Below are 19413 nucleotides of genomic sequence, written 5' to 3' on the forward strand. Positions count from 1 at the left end.
AAAACTGGCTCCTGATAGGGACCACATGGGAACAGTGAAATGACAGTGGCCTTTGGCCATGTTCTCAACTAGGCAGCCCATGTCAATGCTGAGAATTCAAGGCACTCCATGATAGGTCCCAGACTAAACATTTTCCTTGTAGGTTACACACATACTTATTTAACTCAGGTCTTGGTCCTCACACTCCTGACGTTTGACATGGTCTCTCAGGCTCTTAAGGCTATTTTGGAACTATTACTGATCTCAGAGGCAAGAAGTCTGTGTTCAGGCAGGAACAGCACTATAAGGGACAGAGTCTAATAACATAGATCATTTAGGTGAGTCATTGGTTTGTTCACCTCCTCTACTAGTAGTGTCTGGTTTCTGAGTATGGATACTATTGTGCAGGGCTCCATGGGGATTTCATTCTTCAACATCACCATTTATATCCAAAATCTGTGGCTCTGAGGAGCTAGGAAGGTGGCTCAATGGTAAAGTACTAGCCTTGCATGCATGAGGCCCTGAGTTCAGTTCCTCAGCACCACATAAGCAGAAAAAGCCAGAAGTGGTACTGTGGCTCAAATGGAAGAGTGCTAGCCTTGAGCTGAAGAGCTGAGGGACAGCATCTAGACCAAGAGTTCAGGCCCCACGACTGACAAAAAATCTATGGTTCTGAAAAGGGAGTCAGATATTAGTGCAGAATCTCTTAGAGAAGGTATCTGGTTAGGTTTCCTCTTCTTTTCCCCCTTCCCACTCAGTGGTTAGTTTCCAGGCCCTTCTTTGACCTGCTCTCTCTACCAGTATTATTCTTCTCTTTCTACTCCACAATCGTCCCTTCTAATTCTGAATGTCCTCCCCCAGGCAATTCCTCTCTCCAACACGACCCTCTCATCTCTCCTGACAGGTGGGAGAGAGTCCAAATGTCACAGCTACATCCCACATCCTGTCCAGCCCCGCTTCCTACCTCAGCTCATGTTATAGAGATCACTGAGGATAGCTTTTGCCCATCTCTGCCTTATATCCTGTCTCCCACAGTACCCCCAGGGCTTTTATTCAAGGACTTTCCCACAGTCAAGAGCCTGAAATAGTGTCAGGAACATAAAACCTTCCACAGACTGCTCAGTGAGTGATGAGTTAGCAACAGAAAGAAAGGAAGAGGACTCCCATCCAAGTGCAGGAGTGTAGTTACACACATCACATTTTTGTTATCACTGAACTAGAGGAAGTAAGCTTCATCTCAGTGTCCTTAATCTTAGCACATGACTTCACAGAGAAACAAATTTTAATGCTTTGTGATTGAATTAAGTTTGAAAAATAGAACACTCTATATTGGCAGGTGAATACAATAAAAAATAAATAAGCACCAGGAAATGGATACTTGAGTGGGATTGATGGGAGAGGGAGGTGTAGACAAATAAAGAGGACAAGTAGCAGAGAATGTAGTAAAAACATTCAATGCATATGCTACAAAAGTAAGAAATGTGAGGAAAGAAGTGGGTTGGGAAGAATGGGTGAGAATGTTGGAAGGGGTGAGCTAGATCAAGATGCACTGTGTGCATAAACTGCTTTGTCGAATAGCAACTCCTTTTTACAACTGCCTAAAGATAATCAAGGTATTTTTCAAAACTATGTCAGAACACGTTGAAGGGAAATATAAGTTCTCCCTGTGTGAGCTTCACGTTTCCCTAGGGTCAGCAACAGTGCTTTCATCGAGTAACAGAAAAAGTATTCAGCCCTGGAATAATCCAAACATCGGAAACCAGTGTATGGATGAACAATATACTCAAAGCCTGTGAAAGTTGATTCAGCATTTGAAGAATATACATAATCCTAATCCTAATAATCCTTCTTACTTCTAATATGACAAGGCTTATGGCAATTGTTTTCCACATTGAACCTTTGTGAAATACATATCACATTCATAGCTGCCTGTCTCACGTTGTTTCATTGAATATAAATTGTACACTAGGACCTTTTCACATGTTTTGTTGCAAATAAAAATAGTGGGTTTTTCAATATTGGCAATTTCTGGCTTGTTTTTTATGTTTTTTCTTGTATAATTGGACTATGTGGTCTCTAAGAAACATTTCGAGGCATAAAGCACCCACATTGTATGTCAAGTTTTGACAAAAGGAAAGTTGTATGGGGGATATGAACATTAACACAGTCAAAAAGAAAGTTAGGAGAGACTACAAACACTGAGTCCACATATTGTTACAAAACTTTCTAAAGGGCTAGTGTAGCCATTCACCTATCTGACCAAATGGTTGATATATGCTAGGCATCAAGAACAGAAACCCAGACAAAGCAACCACTTGCCATAGTAGTTCTGGGACTATACACTTTTTTTTAACCAAAAAAGGTGATGGGCTGGGTTGAGAATGTATAGAAAGAAAGGAATGCACCACTGAAGAATTTTGGCAGCTGAAAAGCATAACATCTGAGATTAAATTTCTATGAAAAAAAACTAAAGTCTCACTCATGGACAATCGGTCAAGTATGATTGGCCCAGAGGCCAGCAGAGGTAGGCCTGTAGATGATGTCATTTTTGGTGAAGGGCAGTCCTTACACAGAAAACACCATTCAGATCCCATTGATGTAGGACTAGAAAGACTAAAGCAAAAGAACAGGTGGGGTCATCTGACTTACACAGAGAGCAGACTGGATAGAGATTCCTTATATTATAGACAGACAACACTGAGGAACCTATCTATCTGTTCTGTTGTACATATGTTGAAAGATCTCAGAATCACATTTATATAGTCAATTCATGGACCAAGACAGAGAGATGGCTTCACCATAGCAAGCAAGAACAGGCACTTAGGAATTTCTCTACTCATTGTAGCAGCTATTGTAGTTCCTGGTTCTTTAGAATTATCCTCAGGAAAAATAAAACAAATAATGCCTTCCTTTAAAAGTTCAATTATTGAACTAGGATGAATGACTGACAGCCATGGGATATGGTACTTGACCTATTTTATAGAGTTCAGAGAGTCAGACTGTTGGTGAGGACCTCAGTTATGGACCTCTCCACTTAAAGAAGGCTCTGCCTCTGTTGGTCCATTTTGGGGTCCTCACTCAGAAACACTCTTTTAACATTGATCAAACAAGAGCTTGATCATGGTCCAGGGCTGAACTTCATGGTGCTCAAAACTTTGTTGTTGTTGTTGTTGTTTTGGTTGTGGAGCTTGAACTCTGGGCCTGGGTGTTGTCCCTCAGCTCTTCAGCTCAAGGATTGCACTCTACCACTTGAGCCACAGTGCCACTTCCTCAAAACTTTTTTTAAAACAGACTTTTACTACAGTAATGGGTTAATTATGATTTTCCAAATTCATATGTTGAAGTGCTAATGCTTTATTCATTCATTCATCTTTTTGAGAAAGAATCTCATTGTAACCCAGAATGTCAAAATGTAACATTATTTGGGACAGAGGGTCTTTATAGCGTCAATTAAAGTAAGATTAAGCCATTAGAATGGACCTTAATTAGTATGATGGTGCCATATGAAATGAGAAATTTTAGACACAATGATATACATGGAGAAAAGGAATGCAAAGGGACATAGAGAGAAGATGACCATGAAATGAGAAATTTTAGACACAATGATATACATGGAGAAAAGGAATGCAAAGGGACATAGGGAGAAGATGACCATTTACAAAGCAAGGAGTCAAGTCTCCTCTGAAATCCTCAGGAGGAACCAACACTATAAACAGTAGGCCCTTCTGGTCTCTACACTGTGAGACAATACATTTCTGTTATTTTAACTACTCAGTCTAAGTTATTTTTGTATGGCAGCCCAATCCAACTGGTATAACTACATAACTCTCCAGGTAATGCTGTGGTCAAAGGTGGATTATGAGTTTAATCTATTTTATTGAAGAATGAGGAAAGCTGTGTTTAGTAATATACCCATGTAATTTTATTAAACCAACTCTCCCTAGACTCTTATAGTTTCTGTGTCTATTATCATATTTCATCTTTGTGTTCTAATCCTTTGCTGTGTATTGGTAAACTTAGCCTTTAACATTTTGTTTGTGGAGGCTAGCCTACAACATAGCTTATAGGAACCATGCCATTTTTACAAAGAAATGAGTAAATGCAGGAAAGAATCAATAAGTTCTTATAGGAGTATGAAAGGGTGATAGTTCGATAAAAATAAATCATTTTTTAAAAATAAGGAATCTAACCTTAAGCTAATGCAAGGGAAAGTAAAAACTATATAAGAAGGTAATGTTCCATGAAACCTGTGGTCAGGGAAAGCCCAGGTGTATTAGAGACATAAGTAGAGACTCTGAGCTGCTGGCCTGAGTCTTTTTTTGGTGGGGGGGTGTCTAGTCGTGAGGCCTGAACTCTGGGCCTGGGCACTGTCCCTCAGCTCTTCAGCTCAAGGCTAGCGCTCTACCACAGCGCCACTTCCGGCTTTTTTCTTTTTGCTTATGTGGTGCTGAGGAATCAAACCCAGGGCCTCAGGCATGCAAGGCAAGCACTCTACCACTGAGCCACCTTCCCAGACCCTGGCCTGAGTCTTTTGTGTACATCAATGCAGTCATTCATCAAAGAAATTTTCACTGAGGCTCCAGTGTAAACCAGGCACTTTTGTAAAACCTTCTGATAAAAATCGTTATCAGTTGAGCAATAGTGGCTCATGACTGTAATCCTAGCTACTCAGGAAGCTGAGATCTGAGGATCACAACTCAAATCCAGACTAGGCAGGAGAACTCCATGACACTCTTATCTCCAATTAATCACCAAAAAAGCCAGAAGTGGAGATGTGGCTCAAGTGGTAGAGCTCCAGCCTTAAGCAAAAAAAGCACCAAAACCCTGAGTTCAAGCCCCAGGACCAGCACATACTCACAAAAATCATATATCATAAAAAAACCCTATCCATCTTCAGTTCAGGGTCATGTGGTGGCCTGAGCATTCCTGATCTTCCTGCACTGATACATCACTATGCAACTACAGGTCATATCTGTATGCTATCTTCAATCTTGTCCTGAAAAGCTGACTGATGTGGCTTTTGTGTCTTTGGTCCATGTAGCTGAGATTTCCAAGGGTTTTAGGATTCATGGAGAGAAAATAATCTGAGAGAAGAGTAAGCTAGGCAGAGATGTCAAAATGCTTCCAATATAGTCAGCAGTTGACTACATAGAGTAGAAAGAGATATGGATCCATTCATAACTACTTACTGAGGACTTACTTTTTTGTTGATTCCCTTTGAGGAGCCAAGGATGAATCAGTGAACTAGCACAGACCATGCTACCATAGAGGGTAAGTGTGGGCTTTCAGTCCCCACAAGGACTGAGAATTGCCCTGTCTAGATTTAGGAATTTTTTTTTGTTTTCCCTGGTCTTTTGAATATAAAAGCTTCCCTTGTTGGGCTGGGAAGTTGGCTCAGTGGTAGAGCGCTTGCCTTGCCTGAGGCCCTGGGTTCGATTCCTCAGCACCACATAAGCAAAAGGAAGAAAGCCGAAAGTGGTGCTGTGGCTCAAGTGGTAGAGCGCTAGCCTTGAGCTGAAGAGCTGAGGGACAGCGTCCAGGCCCAGAGTTCAGGCCCCACGACCGGACCCAAAAAACAAAACAAAACCAAAAAGAAGCTTCCCTTGTCCATAGCAAGTACTGACCAGTGAAACCTGTAACACCCAACTACATGGTTTTGTTTTGCAAGATCTTTTCACATTAACCCTGAAAGTGAAGCAAGGAGACTCTTACATGATTGATTCTTGATTTCCCTTGATTGTGTCCACATTTGATTTGTTTGGGCCTATATTTAACATCTTTGTTTACATTTGAGTGCTCACTGGTTTTTTATTTACTTTGATTGTGTTCACATCTGATTTGCATTTTACTTTGTTAAGATTAATTTCATGCACCTTTTGTGGGTTTTGGCCATATAAACCATGTGTTAGTTGTAGGGTTTTGTGACTGGAGTCCCTGCCGCCCGCTAGCACTCCAAAAAAGACTCCAAATTCGGCCTTTTAAGTGGTAGCTTCTCTGTTCCCACAACTGGATCTACCTACAACAAAGGGACCTAAGGACTCTGATCAGAACGGTAGTGTGTCTCCTTTATGATTACTTGGTGCCCAAGGCAGTCTGCTGCTTGCAAATCCTGTTCCTGATCTTTGCCATGGTTCAGACTAATGACAGGCAGCATACTTATTCCTAACTTAGTCAAGAATAGAGATAGTTAATAGTCTCAGAATTACAAGGGATAAAGATTCTGGGCTTTGCCCGGCACAGGGGCTCACGCCTGTAATCCTAGCTACGCAGGAGGCTGAGATCTGAGGATCACAGTTCAAAGCCAGCTCAGGCAGGAAACTCTGTGAGACTCTTATCTCCAATAAACCACTAGAAAACTGGAAGTGGTGTTGTGGCTCAAGCGGTAGAGTGCTTGTCTTGAGCTGAAGAGCACCGGGACAGTGCCCAAGCCCAGAGTTCAAGCCCCACCACCAAAAAAAAAAAAAAAGATTCTGGGCTGCAATTGTTATTTATCAACAGAAGTTAAGGAGTAATTCAGTATCAAGAAAATACTGTTTATAAAGGAGGAGGCAACAATGCTTGAAAAGAAATGTATTCATTACCTTACCCATGTAATTGTAATCCCTCTGTACAGTATTTTCACAATAAAAAAAGGAAAATACTGTTTATATGAAAAGAACTTTTTTATTGAGTCTGCAAAAGTCATTAGTATAATGGCAATGTTATTGGAGAAGTCTATTGGTTTCTATAGCAACTGTTCTTCAGAAAACAATTTCAAGGCTGAATGCTGGTGGCTCACACCTGTAATCCTAGCTACTAAGGAGGCTGAGATCTGAGGATCACTGTTCAAAGCCAACCTGGGCAAGAAAGTCCATGAGACTCTTATCTCCAATAAACCACCAGAAAACCGGAAGTGGCACTGTGGCTCATGTAGTAGAGTGCTAGCCTTGAGCTGAAGAGCTGAAGCACCCAGGCCCAGAATTCAAGCTCCACAACCAAAAACAAACAAACAGAAAACAGAGAACAGTTTCAAGCCTGTAATCCTAGCTACTTAGGAGGCTGAGATCTGAGGATCACAGTTCAAAACCAGTCCAGGCAGGAAAGCCTGTGAAACTCCTACTTACAATTAACCATCAGAAAACCAGAAGTAGAGCTGTGGTTCAAAGTGGTAGAGTGCTAGCCTTGAGTGAAAAAGCTCAGAGACAGTGTCCACGCCCTGAGTTCAAGCTCCATGACTGACCAAAAAAAAAAAAAAAAAGAAAAGAAAAGAAAACAGTTCAATTAGTGGCCACCTACATCAAACAAAAGGTCACAATGTCTCAACATCAAAAAGTAATCTCTGCTATTAGTATAATAAATTGCATGACCAAAGTCTGGCTCTTAGGCTTTGGCTACTTCTCTGTGGCCAATTCTCTGTGGTTGGCTCTCTCTCTCCCCAGCCCTCAGGCCATTCCTTTCCCTCTTTCCTGGGTAAAACCACACACCTGTGCCAGGCTCTGTGTAGATTACAAGGAAGGGATGGTATAATTGGGTCCAGATGTGTGAGGCGAGCTGCATAACACACAGACTCTGTTCAATGGAGATACTAACACATCACTGCTGAAGAACAACATGCCATTGGCCTCCCACATGTGTGGCTACCATTGTCAGTTTGAGCTCTAAATTTACCATTCATGGGAAATTCAAGTCAGTTTTTCTTTTTTTTTTGTCAGTTGTGGGGCTTGAACTCTAGGCCTAGGCCCTCTCCCTCAGCTCTTTAGCTCAAGGCAAGTGCTCTACTGCTTGAACCACAGCACCACTTCCAGATTTCTAGTGGTTTATTGGCGATAAGAGTCTCATGGACTTTCTTGCCTGGGCTGGCTTTGAACCGAGATCCTCAGATCTCAGCCTCCTGAGTATTAGGATTACAGGGGTGAGCCATCAGTGCCTGGCTTTCAGTTTATCCTTATAACTTACACACACACACACACACACACACACACACACACACACACACACACACACACACACACACCATCCATCCATCCATCCATCTTACTTGACTGCATGCTTTTCCTACGCCCTGAGATTCATGTCTGCTGTTACCACACAAGGAAACCATAAGGCAGGAATTCTATCACAGTGACATCTGTGTCCCAAAAAAGCTCTGAGTCAGGCACAAAGGATGGCCTGAATGACTGGAGTGGGGAAGCATCTAGAAGCCTGGTTCTTATAGATTAGCTGAAGTTGCTGGAGGTGCTAAGCCTAGAGAAGAAGGAATTTCAGGGGAGATCAATCACAGCCTCTAGATGCTAGGCCACATCAGACATACAACACACTGGAAGGGGCTTGGGCAGAGCTGAGTCACCGAAGGACAAGCTTGTTTGTGAGGGTGTGAGCTCCTTTTCATGAGGGTGAGTCCAGCCTAATAGAAATGCCACAGTGACATGGCACAAGAGGCTTCATCTTTTAGGATTAGGGATGTAGCTCAGTGGTAGATTTCTATGTGTGGGAACCTGGATTGAATATCCCAGCACCACTAAACAAGCAAGCAAGCACACAAACAAATGGCAGTTTTGGAGGGTTTTCTGATGAATCTTTAAGATCCCCAGTCCACCCTGGCTTCTACTACCTTGTCCATCTCCTTCTGTCCTCTAGTTTCTGCCCAAAGAGCCAGTGAGAATAGAGGTGAGAACTGATGAAGGGCTTCGAGCAACTACTGTCTGCACAAGTGGTTCTAGACTACTTTGAGCAGCAGCAGTTGGAGTACTTGGATAAGCCAGAGATGCTACCCTGGGATCTGGTGGAGCTCAGTGCAGAGACATTCATGGAGAGAGGCTTCTGGATCACAGGCTGTTCTTCCCTGCAACTAAATCCCAAAACTTACTTTGCTTGAAGTCTGTGGGAGGGAGAGAGGTGAGGGTAGTGCTTGTCCTTGAAATACAGAGTTGATTATTTACTTAAGGGTAGTAAAAGCAAAGCCTTCTCAGCTGACAGTAATAATGGCCATTCTTGCTCTCATTTTCCCTCTCTACTTATAAAAAAGCACCTACCATGTGCTAAGCAGAATGTTAACTGGTGAGGCAGAGCTATAAAGTAATTTGAGTAGAATCCTAACTTCACAGGATTCATTTACCATTTACCAAATGTTCAACAATGTTACCAACATTTACCAAATATTCAACAAGTATAGTAACATTTAATATCTTCTGTGTTGGACTCCACATTGCCTGCTCCAGCTTTCTCTGCAATGTTCCCTGAACCTGTTCTTGGCACAGTGTGTCAGCCACTGTGTGTGTGCATGTGCATGTGCATGTGCACACGTGTGTGTGTGTGTGTGTGTGTGTGTGTGTGTGTGTGTGTGTAGCAACGGATCCCTCTTGGTTCTGAATGTCTCCTTTTGTAAGGTGGTAATAGTATTCTTCCAAAATGCTCACAAGACAGCTCGTTTTTTTAGGCATTCAACAAAGCAAACAAATATTCCTTGACTTCACAATCTTTTAGTTAATGGCAGAACAAGAAAGATAGTCATAAAACAAAATATGATAAGGGCTAATGCCTAAATCTTAACTACTCAAGAGGTTGAGATTGGAGGACCGCAGTATGAAGCCAACCCAGGCAGGAAAGGGTATGCTTGTGTCTGCCTGTTTGAAATAAGGAGTTTTAAAATACTATAAGGAAAATTTCCTATCTGTATGCAACCTATGCTTTGTATGTTTTGCACTTACAGGCATGTTTCTGTAACAAGTTCATATTTTTAAAAAATGTTTGAAAGCTGTAACAATTCCAATAAAATACTCTGGAAAATTCATCAGCCCCAGTAGCGGCACCCTCGCTGGTGGGTCTAAATCAACTCCTGCCTTAGGTCTCTAAGACAAATGAACTTTGTAGCATCTCAAAGTATGGGACCCACATCACTATTGAGTTGTACTATTAAAATGTTTCCAGAAAAGGAGGTAGAACATCTAAACAGAAAAATATTCAACTAAGCCAACAATAGTATACAAAATCCAGTTTCATAGTGGTTTTGGGTCAAGAACTTAGGTTTAAAGGTAACCAATTTGGTAAAAAGTGAAAATAAAAAATTAACAAACATCCAAGTGGACCAAATGAGACCTGCTTCTGGTGAACCTGAAAATGTGTAAACTGAACTATCATAGGTCAGGACCAGTACCCTCTTTATAATTCCAGTGAAACCCATTTCACAACACTGCAGCACTCCAAAGCCAAATTAATTAATTAGAATACATTTATGCCATTTAAAGCCACTAAGTTTGTAGTAATTCATTATAGGTGCAATAGGTAACTCACACAGGCATAGACAGTCTTGGAAAAAATCTGTAGAGGGGCAGACCAGTGAGAGGACAGACAACCAAGGATTAAGAGTACAGCTACAGGCAGTTGGATATCGATAGACAGAAAATCATGTAAGATTCTAGAGAAAGATGAGCAAAAGAAAGGAGAGCTGACAGGAGGACTGAAAGGGTTCAGCAGGCAGTGGGAAGACAAGGGAGTGGGCAGAGAAGTAGGGGAAGGGAATAGGAGATACTAGGCGGGATGGAGAACATTTCCTGTTCCCTCTAGACATAGCAGAGTTTCCCAAGATGCAGGTGGATCCCATTCTTGGACTTCAACACAAGTCACGGTAGGAGGATGGGGATCCTGGTGGGATCTGGCAGCAGTTCAAAGTGGAGCAGGGTCAAGGCCACGGCCACTTTCATCTCATTCATGGCAAATTATTTCCCGATGCAGTTCCTGGGCCAGGCAGTGACAATGAAAGGAGAAATGGCCACTGTTTCTGTCCTAAACTGTGCAGGCATTGGCCTTTCAGCCACAGCCCAAAGCTGGGCATTCATGACCCTCCTTCATGGGTGCAGCCTGACTCATTTCCTCACAGGTCACTCACACTTCTACTCCAGAATACTGTTCAAACACTACTGACCTTTTCTTCTTACTAGATAGCCCAAGCTAGGCCCAGGTGTCCTTAATCACTCACTCCTCCTGCTAGAGTCTCCCACAGTTTGGGATTAGAGGCATATATAAATGAGGAATGCCTTCAGACCTGGCATGTTCTAGCCTTCAACAAGCCCTCTTATGTTTCCAGGGCTAGCCCTCATCAGGCTAGCCCTTACTTAGTCCACTTGGATGTTTGTTTCTTTTTTTACCCAATTGGTTACCTTTAAATCTAAGTCCCTGACCCAAAACCACTATGCAAACTGGATGTTGTATGCTATTGTTGGCTGAGTTGAGTATTTGCATGTGCAGTTCAGCCAGTATTTCTAGTACATACCACTATATGCTGCATGTCAAAACTATACAGTGGGTTTTTGCTCAGGCTTGTTTACTATCCTAATTCGTACATTTTTGTCAATGTTGTAGCGAACTATGGCACTAAGATATAAGAACTATCTCCTTGTACAAATTCTGCCACCTGGAAAGCTACACAAAGATAATACAAATGTTAATATTCCATGAATGAATTGGAGGACAGAAGCTATAAATGTAGGAGAGCACTGTGTGGGTACAGCCATCTACAGTAGGGTGTGAGCTTTCATATTCGTGGCTTTAACAGTGACTCATCTCAGTGGCTGAGTAGCAAGTGAAGTAGAAAAGCATTGGGCTTCACTGAGAATGTGAGGAAAGAAAGAAAAGCCATCCTTAAGGATATTTGACAGTCAATAAAGGCAAACAATTGGTGAGTTTGCAGAAGAAAGTCTAATTCTGAAGATTCATACTCCCAAGTGAGAAAATCCTTGAGAGACACACAAGTATGTGACAACCGTCATGTGGAATTTGGCTGGCCATTGGGAATGACACTGCATATCCTGAAATAGCCCCACTCCTTAGTGCACAGACATGCTTTCATGAGGTGTCTTTATCCAAAGCACCAACAAGACGCCACATAGAAACCTGAGCAAATACAGATATTTGGTGTACGCCCCACTATTCCCATTTTCCCTATTACTCCCAACACAGGATGCCTCACCTTGATCCTCTTGAGAAGGGCAGGAATGCATGACAGCAAACCAGAAGGGGTCAGAAACCTGAAGAGCGAGGGCCAAGATAGGTGGAGATCAAATCCTTGGTTCTACCCCAGGAGGGAACCAGGTGCTCAGAGGTGGGAGATGGAGGAGGTATTGGTCCTGAGAGATCTTCCCCTCCCCTCATTCAGAGGACTCATACCTCACTTTGGGGGTATGGTGAAGGCCATAAAAAGAAAGCAGAAGTGTGATACCTATGCAGCAGGAAGACAAAAGACAGAAAACTAAGTATGCCAATGGGATGGGACCTGGTCATGAAGCCAACAGGTTCATGTTGGAAAAGCCTCATACCATAAATCATTACTTTGAGCAAGATGGTCCTGTTGCAAAAAGACAGGTATAGCAAAATATGTGGGCTTAAGGAAGGAAGAGAAATCATTGGTGTGGGAAATAAAGGCAAATGTATGTCAAAGACTCACTGTTGTACTACTCATTTATCAAATACCTTCCATAAGCCTTTGGAGAATACTCACCATCACCTGCTAAGCAAGACTTATTGTCATGTATACAAGGTTCCTGAGTCCCACAAATATTCTAAGATTCCACAGCTAGAATGTGGCAGGGCTGAGAGCAAATGCATTTGCTAATGGCTCCTACCATAGGAAGGGTCTCAGATGTGGTCATGAGCTCTTTTCTTCCATCAACACGAGGTCTTCTCTGAGAATGGATCATATCTGGCCTATAGGCGCACAGGCATTGCACCTTTGCATTCCTCCCCTAACTATTCTCCTTTTGTTTCACTGTGTGTGAATGCCTAGAGTCCTATACAATTTATCATGTCCTGGAGTATTTTAGTTCTAGCTTTTGCAAATGAGAGAAAATACGCACCATTTGTCTCTCAGAGCTTAGATTACCTTACTTAAAATGTTTTTTTTCAAAGTCCATCCATTTCCTTGCAAACTATATAGTATTCTTTCTAATGGCTGTGTAAAATTCCATTGCATATAGGCAACACACCTTTGGATCCACTGATCTATTGTAGAGCATCTGTGTTATTTCTATACTTTGGCTATTGTGAATAGTGCAGCAATGAACATGGGTAGACAAGTGACTTTATTGTATCCTGGCTTGTGAAGTTCTGGGTAGATGCCCTGTATGGTATGGCTGGATCATAGGGAAGATCTATGTTTAGTCATTGAGGAACCTCCAGATTTCTTTTCAGAGTGTTGTACTAGTTTACATTCCCACAAACACTGTAATAGAGTTCCTTTTCCCCCACCTCTCCACCAAGATTTGTTGTTGTTTGAATTCACAATGTTGGCAAATCTAACGGGGGTGAGATGGAATCTCAGAGTTGTTTTGACTTACATTTTCTTTACACCTAGGGATGTTGAGTTTTTCCATTTCTTGGCTAGAGAATTTCATTTCTTTCATGTTTAAAATTTTCTTTTTAAAAGAATAAGTATGCTAGGCCTGAATGAACATTTTAAATACAAAGACATTTGGAATTCCAAATTCTTTTCATTCATGTGGAGTACAGAATGCATAGTCTTGAAGGGAAGTGACAATATAGCTGGTTAGTCTGTGAGAATGCGGACCTGATGTCCATTTCACTGCCTGGGTCACTGAAGGCCATGTAAAATCACTGAGTCCATGCCATGCTTGATTTAGTGACATCGTAAGAATGTTGGCCTTGCCTATACCTGCCAGGGACCGGTATTTCTGTTACTGTCTGGTGGGATTAACTACTCTTCCAGTCTACTGGGCTTAGGGTTTGGCTTTGTTTCCACTATGATACACTCTGCCTTGGATAATGAATGAAGTGTGGCTGGATAACCAAGTCTAATCCACATTATGGAGAATATTCACACACAAATGTCCTGAGATTGTTATTCATATGACTGTCTCATGAGTATTGGTTGGACACATTTTTCTGAAAGTGGAATCTCTGAGTGAGTAGGTGACAGAGAGACAGAGGCAGAGACAGTGAGAAGCTCACCAGCATCATTTGCATGGAGTCTGCTATGATTTACTCATAGGGCTTCTGGGTGTCACTGTCGAAGGCTAGGGTTAACATCCACCAGTTTTGGAACCATGTCTGTCCATTTACTAGAACCAAACTGCACCCTGTGCCAGAGATGCGTATGTATATTTATAATAGGCTAGAATAATGGAACAATTTGGAAAGACACAGAAAGATGCAGGAGGAGAACATTAAGAGGCAGATAAATCTCAGACAAAAGTATTTTTTTATGTGAATCTTGCAGATAACTCTGACAGCTGAAACATGAAGGTTGAAATGAGAGATGTGGGGCTAAATTATAGATATTCACTTTTCTGCACCTCCACCAATCTGAAAATAGAATCTTAGGTATGTGGCCTCAAGGAAAGGCAGGAAGCTTAGAAATGTAATCATGGGCATCATTAAAGAGCAGAGTAACCGGGTGCTGATGGCTCACACTTATAATCCTAGCTACTTAGGGACTTAGAGCTGAGGATCGTCATTTGAAGCCAGCTGAGGCAAGGAAGTCTTTGAGATTCTTATCTCCAATTAAGCACATACACACACACACACACACACACACACACACACACACAGCCAGAAGTAGAGCTAGCCAACTGTAGAGAGCTAACCTTGAGCAAAAGAAGCTCAGGGACAGTGCCAGGGGACCTGAGTACAAGCCCTCGGACTGGCACCAAAAAAAAAGTAGGTTGTTAGAGAAGAGGTTATATCTAGAAAGACAACCTTAGATCAATTAAGATAAAAAGAAAAGATAAAAGACCCTAATGTAGAGTTCTAGGCAAAATTTTAGGGGGAGGAAAACAAAAAACTCCCAAAGGGAGAGGAGGAAAGCCCTCTTGGAAGACTTAACAAGCACACAAACTGGCACTCTGCATGAAGTTTAGGGTGGCAGACACCATAGAAGGGGCTTCCTGTAACTTATAACTCCCTCACCATTTTACTTAGGAAAGATTTGAAAGATAAGCCACCCAACTGGGAAACAGAAGATTTAAAAAAAATTTTATGTGTCCAACTTTCCAAAGATCTCCCCATATCAGTGAATCTCTTGAAGGCCCAAGTCCAAGGGAAAACAGTAGCAAACACATAAAGGAAGCCTTATGGAACTCTAGGTCAAGACACCAGAGGAAAATCCTACTTTCCTGATGTGCCCCGCCTGAATTCATCCTCGTTCTCAGCCAGGAAGAAATATATATTGGTTTTTCCTTTTTCTCCCAACTGTTTTGGTCTTTTTCAATAATTATACTGTGCATTTTCACACTAAGACAGTAGTGGGATTTGAACTCAGGGCCTCATGTTTGTCTGACTTGTTTGTTCAGCTGGCATTCTACCAATTGAGTTGCCTCCAACCTGGATTTTTGGTAGTTATTTGGGAGATGGAGGTTTGAGAGCATTTCGGCCTGAGTTATCTTCAAACCATAATCTTCTAGATAACTCTACAGCCAAAAAAAAAGAGAGGAAATTATAGACCGATTTCCATGATGAATATAGATGCAAAATTTGTCAGAAAATACTTGTGAGCCAAATTCTTCAAAACATTTCTTCCCATAAATGCAAGGGAGAAAACATATACAAAACAAAAAATGAAATATAGCACATAAATAGAATTGAAGACAAAAACCACATGATCATTTCAATAGACACTAAAAAAGCCTTTGATACAATTCAGCCTCCCTCATGATAAAAAGTCCCAAATAAACCCAAAGTAAATGGGATATGCCTAACATAATACAGTCTGTATGTAATGAATAGCCAACATCATACTGGATAAGGAAAAACTAAAATTATTTCCTTTAAAGTCAGGAACAAGACAAGGGTGTCCACTCTTTCCCCTCTTGTTCAATGTAGTGCTTGAATTGTTGGCCACAGCAATAAGGCAAGATAATGAAGAAGAGAAATAGCCCTTATTTGCAGATTATAAAATTTTGTATTTAAATGAACCTGAATGTTCCACAATAACACTCTGAGATTTTATAAACATTTTCAGCAAAGTAGCCTGTTACAAAATATCATATGAAAGTGCAATAACAAACATTCTGAGAAAGAACTTAGCAAAACTATCTTATTTTACAAAGACCTCAAAAGTAAATAAAATATCTAGAAATAAACTTAATTGAGAAAGTAAAAGACTGTTACCATGAAAGTTGTAAAACACTGAAGAAAGAAATTGAAGAAGCCACTAAAGATAAAACGACCTTTCATGTACATGATCAAAACAATATTATAAAAATATCTATACTATTGAAAGAGACTTATAGATTCAATTCAATAACCATCAAAATTCCAATTGCATTCTTCACAGAAATAGAGGAAAACAATCCTAAAATTCATATGGAAGCACAAAATACTCCAAATTAGCCAAAGCAATCCTGAGCTAAAAGAGGAATGCTAACAGAATCATAATAGGTCATTTCAAAATCAACTGCAGAGCCATAGTAACAACAAAAAAAACAACAGCATGATTTGGACATAAAATCAGAAGTGTAGACCAATAGCATAGGAAACCCATACAGTTAAATCTACATAAATCCAAATAAATGATCCCATATAACTATACCCACATGGTTTTTGGCACCTTTGTACCACTGGAGAAAAGACAGTAGTCTCGTGAGCAATGGAGCTGGGAAAACTGGATATCCATATGTACAAAACTGAAGCTAGATCCCTATCTCTCACAAATTCAAGCAGCATAGTGGTTGTTCACACCTGTAATCCCATCTATTCAGGAGGCTGAGATCTGAGGATCACCATTCAAAGCCAGCCCAGGCAGGAAAGTCCATGAGACTCTTAACTCCAAGTAATCACTAAATGAGCCAGAAGTAGAGGTGTGGCTCAAGTGGTAGAGCACTAATTTTGAGTACAAAACCAGCCAGGCTCTGGTGGCTCACCCCTGTAATCCTAGCTACTCAGGAGGCTGAGATCTGAGAACCACAGTTCAAAGCCAGCCCGGGCAGGAAAGTCCGTGAGACTCTTATCTCCAATAAACCACTCAAAAACTGGAAGTAGCACTGTGGTTCAAGCGGCAGAGTGCTGGCCTTGAGCTGAAGAGTGCAGGGACAGTGCCCAAGCCCAGAGTTCAAGCCCCACGACCCACCAAAAAAAAAAAAAAAACTTAGGGACAGTGCCTCAGCCCAGAGTTCAGGTGCCAGGACCAGCAAATAATTAGTTAATTAATTAAATTCAAAAATGGATCTAATATAAGATAGAAAAATTTGAAAACATGGAGGGAGTCACTGGAAAATATAGGCATAAGCAACAACCTTCTGAAAAAAGATTCTACCAGTTAAATAATTGACAGATAGTATTACATTGAATTAAAAACATTCTGTATATCAAAGGAAGCAATTGCCAGGATAAAGTGATAATCTACAGAACTTGACAAAACCTTTGCCTGAAAAATGGGATTTGTATGCAGAATATATAAAGAAATCAAAAAACTGCTAGAGACATGGAGTGTCTGTCAAGGACGTATAAGGCCCTGAGTTCAAACCCCGAACCATAAAAAGATTTTAAAAAGAAAGAAAAAGAAAATAACAAAATACCACAAGGAGAAATAACCCAATAATAACAAACAAATAAATTAAACATTTCTCAAAGGAAGACATACACATGACCAATAAGTGCCTGCAAAAAATGTTCAACATCCATGGCCAGAAAGAAAACATGAATCAAAGTCACAGTGAGATTTCACTCCATTCAGAATGGAGTTTCAAAATAACAAAACAACAAAAAACAAATTCTGGTAAAGATATGGTGGTAAAAGAGCCCTTAAACTTTGTTGGTGGGAATATAAATTGTGCAGCTACTACAGAAATCAGTTTGGAGTTTCATCAAAAAAAGAAAAAAATGGGGCTGGGAAGGTGGCTCAGTGGTAGAGTGCTTGCCTTGCATGCATGAGGCCCTGGATTCTATTCTTCAGCACCACATAAGCAGAAAAAGCTGGAAGTAGCGCTGTGACTCAAGTGGTAGAGAACTAGCCTTGAGCTGAAGAGCTGAGGGACAGCGCCCAGGCCCAGAGTTCAAGCCCAATGACCAACAAAAAAAATAAATAAATAAAAAGAAAGAAAGAAAAAGAAAAAGAGAAAAGAAAAAGGAAAAAAACAACTAAAAAAGTCCATATAATTCTGTTATACCACTATTGGTCATGTGTGATGGAACATAAATCACCATGCAATAGAGATACCTGTATATCCATTCTTTTTTTTTTTTGCCCCTCCATTGTTTTCCCCCTACCATCCCCTCCCTCCCTCCCTTCCCCGAAGTTCTTTTTTTTTTTTTTTTTGATTGTGATTAAGTGATTACATAGTTTCTAAGTCACAAGTTCATTCTAACTTTCCTGGAGCAAATTGTCTATCACAGTCTGTAATATATAACAGTGTTCACATGTTATACACCATACATGTGATCAGCAATAGAGATAAATCACCATGCAATAGAGATACCTGTATATCCATTCTTATTACAATATTATTTATTATTTATAATAGACAAGCTATGGAATCAGCTCAAGTGTCCATCAACAGATTAATGGATAAAGAAAATGTGTGGTATAAATACACAATGGTGCATTATTCAGACAAAAGAAAAATAAAATTATGCCATCTGCAGGAAAGTGGATGAAACTGGAAGTAATAATGTTAAGCAAAGTAAGTCAAGCTCAAAAAGGTAAATATTGCATGTTTTCTCTCCTATGTGGTATCTAGACCTAAAAAAAAAAAGACATGAGTGTAAAAGAGGGATTGGGAGGTGGGGAGCACAGAGGAAGAGGGGAGGAGAAAGTGCTTAAGGGTGCAAGGGAATATAATTGAAGTATATTATATAAGTCATGAGAATAGTATAATAAAAACTACTAAAAAGTTTAAGGGTGAGAAAGGATGGTGGATTAACAAGAGTAATAGAATGGGTGAATTTGGCAGAATACAATAGACATGTGTACTGACATATCATAATAATGAAACTGCTTTGTACAAATAATATACCAATAAAAGGAATTAAAGAAAGTTGGCGTAGATCAAGGAGGAACATGTACAAATATTAGACAGCGAGTGTTTGGAGAGAACTGAGAAGCCATGCAGAAGTTTCTGAGCTCAAGGGGGCTCAAACTAGGAAAAGGAAGTGAAAGTCTGGGAACAGAAAAATGCACCTTGATTTAGACATGGATCCTCACTCTCATGACTGTGAGTACTTGTTCTCTATGAGTTAGAGAAATGGCACTCAGAAACCTCAAAGTGTAGTGACCCCAGTTCTTATTTAATCATACTTACCAATTCAGAGAACCATAAATTTGTACATATCATGAGACTTTGGATCTGAAAGAAAAGTAAGTCATTAATAGGCACCCCTGTCCTAACCCAGTAAATCATTTCTGAGACAGTTGTGGTTGAGGCCATGGGTCACCATGAGTTCTTGATGACTTGGAGTTGGCAGTTTGTCTCAAGTCACCTCCTACTACTTCTCAAGTAGTCTTTCTCTGTC

General features: G+C 40.7%; 1 long non-coding RNA gene across 1 annotated transcript; it reads right to left on the minus strand.

The window, feature by feature from the left end:
- Positions 1-712: 712 nt before the first annotated feature.
- Positions 713-11955, minus strand: LOC105986122. The gene is made up of 4 exons (XR_001175095.1): positions 11924-11955; positions 10524-10692; positions 10408-10414; positions 713-725 (listed from the first exon to the last, which is right to left on the minus strand). It is a non-coding gene; the product is annotated as an uncharacterized LOC105986122 (long non-coding RNA).
- Between the last annotated feature and the right edge of the window lie 7458 nt (positions 11956-19413).

The sequence above is a fragment of the Dipodomys ordii genome, unplaced genomic scaffold (genome assembly GCF_000151885.1).
Source record: "Dipodomys ordii isolate 6190 unplaced genomic scaffold, Dord_2.0 Scaffold33, whole genome shotgun sequence".
Lineage (NCBI taxonomy): Eukaryota > Metazoa > Chordata > Mammalia > Rodentia > Heteromyidae > Dipodomys > Dipodomys ordii.